The following is a 3,709-nucleotide window of genomic DNA, read 5'->3' on the forward strand; positions in this document are numbered from 1 at the left end:
GGCGGAATAAAGTGAAATAAGGTGCATTAATGTGGATTAGGATGGGTTAAGGATGGTTTAAATCAGAGCAAGGTAGATTTAGGTGGATAATGGTTCGTACAAATTAATGCAAAGTGGGTTAAGGTAGAGTTGTGAAGGACACGTGAAAATCTATGACATCACTTATCATGTACGCAACCATGTAATTAGAGAAGTCATAATGCTCTCGCTTTCAAATCACGTGAGGATGCTGAGCTGACTCAACATTTTTTTTTTTCTTCCTCAGCGAAGAAGCTCCCTTTCTGATGTATCCCTATGGGTGTGCTTTGTATATAGCCCTTCTCCTTTCGGGTAAATAACAATTCTTAAGGCACGTTCAAATAAAAAAAATTCGAAACAAATTGAATAAGACCATTAAAAAGAAGACGAAAAAAGAACTTTCAATAAGGAATCGTATACCGAATATTTCCTCATTTCTAAGCAAATATAAATGCAAAGCTTGCGTGAAATCTATTTTATAGGAAAGGCTGGCTTATATTATTTGGTACGTACACATACCGGTTGTTTAAGCGAACGCTTTAAAAGTTTTTTAAAGATTGCCTGTGGCAGATAACACAATTCTGGCCCATGAGCTGTTCTACTCGGACAGGCGGACATTACTTGCAAAAAAAGAATTGAAATACATAATCGACTAATTAACAAAAATTGCTGAATATTTTTTAAATAATTACCTCATGGCCCATGTTGCAATTCACAAAGTCTAGCCGCGGAGTTCGCAAGGCAGATCCACTTGGAACGAATTGTCAGGCTGACACTAGTTTCGAGATATAATTCCCGAACATTGCGGAGAAATACATTGGAGTTCCGGTTACTTTCTTAACAAAACATCGGCTTATGCATTCAAGCACAAAAGTGCGTTTTCTGCGCCGGACAAGCTTTCTAAGCTGGGCTCCCTGACTTGCGGTGAAAGCAAGCGAAGATGCCAAATCAGGCACGGTACCACCCAGATCCCCTGTACCACCGGTGTGGTTTATGCCTTCCCTGTCCCTTGTGGAAAGAATTACATTGGGCAGGCAGGGCGATGTATCAGTGAGAGAGTTAGAGAACATGAGCAAAATAGGAATAATAATGCAGGCAAAGGGGATTATCTTTTTGCCCATCTTCATTCTTGCCGAGATTGTAAACCGCGATTTTATAAGAGGTCTAGTCTTGGCAGAAGCATAAACGAACACACGCGGCTGGCCTTGGAGGCCTTCGACATAAAGAAAGAAGCAGATGACTGTATCAGTGATACATATCTCTCCCTGTAGTCAGCCAAATATAGTTTCTTGTGCGCCTCTAGAACCACCGTACTCTAAACCTCCATCAGCTCTAGAACCACCGTACAGTGAACCAGCCGGTTATGCCATGGATAACTCCGGAGCCGTATCAGTGGCGTGCGCGCCACTAGAGTTCATAATATAACACGATTTGAACGATCTAAAAAACTTTCTGGCAGCGGTGGGATTCGAACCCACGCCGCAGAAGAGACTGGTGCCTTAAACCAGCGCCTTAGACCACTCGGCCACGCTACCGACGACGAAAGCGCGCCGAATTTTGCGGTGTACCACGTACGACGCTTCGTGGAGAGAGGGGTACATTCTGCTGAAGGAGATATAGGCGCGCTGTTCGGTCCTGATTAGATGCCCATTGCGGGCAAATAAAGGCACCCGAGTGCCCCACAATATCGCGATATCTTATCTATCCGTATTCCCCGTTCCCTACTCTCGCAGTTCTGGCATAATAATTAACCGCAATGAAAAGGCGTCATGTTTGAACGTTTCTTTTGACTTTACCTTGAGTATGTATATGTTGAGACAAAAAAGGAAAACACGAAAAAAAGAAAGTGGGCAGGCGATGAGAACGAACCGCATTTTTTTATAAACCGCATTCTCTCCTGCCAAGATTAGAGCCCCGTGCTTACAATGCAACAACTTCGAGATTGGTGAAGCCTACGTATAAGGAAAAGCAACTCGTTTGGTACGGAGCACACTGCATGTCGAGCGAGCACAAAGTGACCCGTAAAAATTAGTTTCCGGTTCCACCAAGGGGAACGGCAACGAGGAAGTTCACCCTTCACTTGCCCGCGACAGGTACCCGGAAATGACATTGTAATTGTAGCGTGGTAGTTGCGTCACGTCTTCACGTCGCCTCTTGTCAGGCTTGCTGCTGTGTTTTCCGCACCGGTTACCGACATTGCGCTCACCTTCGTATCACAACCGGTTTCCAGCGAAACCCGTCGCGAATCCTGAAGCATGGCCTCCGCAACCACGAGAGCAACGGCAGCGACGACTTCAGGTCGAACACTCTCGACGCGAGCAGCACCATGGTCTGAGGCATATTGTTTTTTTTTTTTTAGGACTCGTGCTGTATCTACCACATAAAGAATCTACGCGTCGGTAAAGCTGAAGGCGCGGATACCATTCGACCCTGTCCGCAGTTATGATTTCAAACCAGCATGTGGTCTGGAAAAGATCTAAACTGCCGGAAGGTCATACCAGTGGTTGGTGTCAGAGACAAAATGCAAATATGTTAAAAACGCATTTGTCCCGAGAAACAGTTCTAACCCACAACGAATAAAGAACAAAGTCAGTTACCACACCATAAATGCGATACACATCCGAGAAATTTATGAATCTAGACATATGCGTAACGAGCAAACGAACCTTCGGCTATGTATTGTTCTTCCGTTTGACTAAAACAAGTAACTTATTGCTCTGCCGTTTCACCCGCCATGGTTGCTCAGTGGCTATGGTGTTGGGCTGCTAAGCACGAGGTCGCGTGATCAAATCCGGGATGCGGCGGCCGCATTTCTATGGGGGCGAAATGCGAAAACACCCGTGTACTTAGGTTTAGGTGCACGTTAAAGAACCCCAGGTGGTCAAAATTTCCGGAGTCCTCCACTACGGCGTGCCTCATAATCAGAAAGTGGTTTTGGCACGTGAAACCCCATAATTTATTTTTTTTTCTTCCGTTTCACTGAAAAAAAGGTAACAAGAAGTCACGAAGAATCTAACGTTCTGACCTGCGTCACCAGTCGTGATGGCTTTCGGCCCAACCTGGCATATGACGCTTGCCTGTGTGGCTCCGACGTGGCGTGCACGTCGACTTCCGTTGTAAGCAAGGGGGTTGTGATTCTCTTCCGAGACCCGAGGGGCACAGCACGCAGTCTGGGCCAGTCAGGCGTTGCGCCACTGACGTGGCCAGGCAATTGCCTCCGTGGCACTGGACAGTGGCCGGTTACGGCAGCGTGGGGCTGGGCCCGGGCCGTGGAGCACAGCCATGGCGACGTCTTCAGGGCTCAGGAACTGGAGCTGCCTCCGGCCGACTCTTTCCTATCCGGTCCGTGAACATCGAAGCTGCCGCTTCCCGTCTCCAGAGCACAGCTGGAGATGCGTCTGCCCTGCTGCTCGTCCACGTCAGCAATGCTAACTCTGCAGCCTTTATCTCATTTTTACAGCGAAGCTGTAAATGAGAGTTCCGTGCATTTTTGTTCTGCAGTGCGCAAAAACTAATGTCCCGAATTTGATACGAAATCGTTTGATTCTATCCAAAAGCTTATACGTCGGATCCTTTGGGTATCCATTTTGAGTACGTTAGTTATCAATAGCCACTACCTTCCGGACAGGCCGCCATTGGAATATGAACCTGGCAACGTTTAACGCTAGAACGTTATCTAGTGAAGCGAGTC

The 3,709-nt window shown here is 46.8% G+C and overlaps 1 non-coding gene across 1 annotated transcript; it reads right to left on the minus strand.

Annotated features, from left to right (window-relative positions):
• Positions 1-1,471: 1,471 nt before the first annotated feature.
• On the minus strand, positions 1,472-1,553 carry TRNAL-AAG (transfer RNA leucine (anticodon AAG)). The gene has a single exon. It is a non-coding gene; the product is annotated as a tRNA-Leu (tRNA).
• Between the last annotated feature and the right edge of the window lie 2,156 nt (positions 1,554-3,709).

This window comes from Dermacentor albipictus, chromosome 3, assembly GCF_038994185.2.
Source record: "Dermacentor albipictus isolate Rhodes 1998 colony chromosome 3, USDA_Dalb.pri_finalv2, whole genome shotgun sequence".
NCBI classification, from domain to species: domain Eukaryota; kingdom Metazoa; phylum Arthropoda; class Arachnida; order Ixodida; family Ixodidae; genus Dermacentor; species Dermacentor albipictus.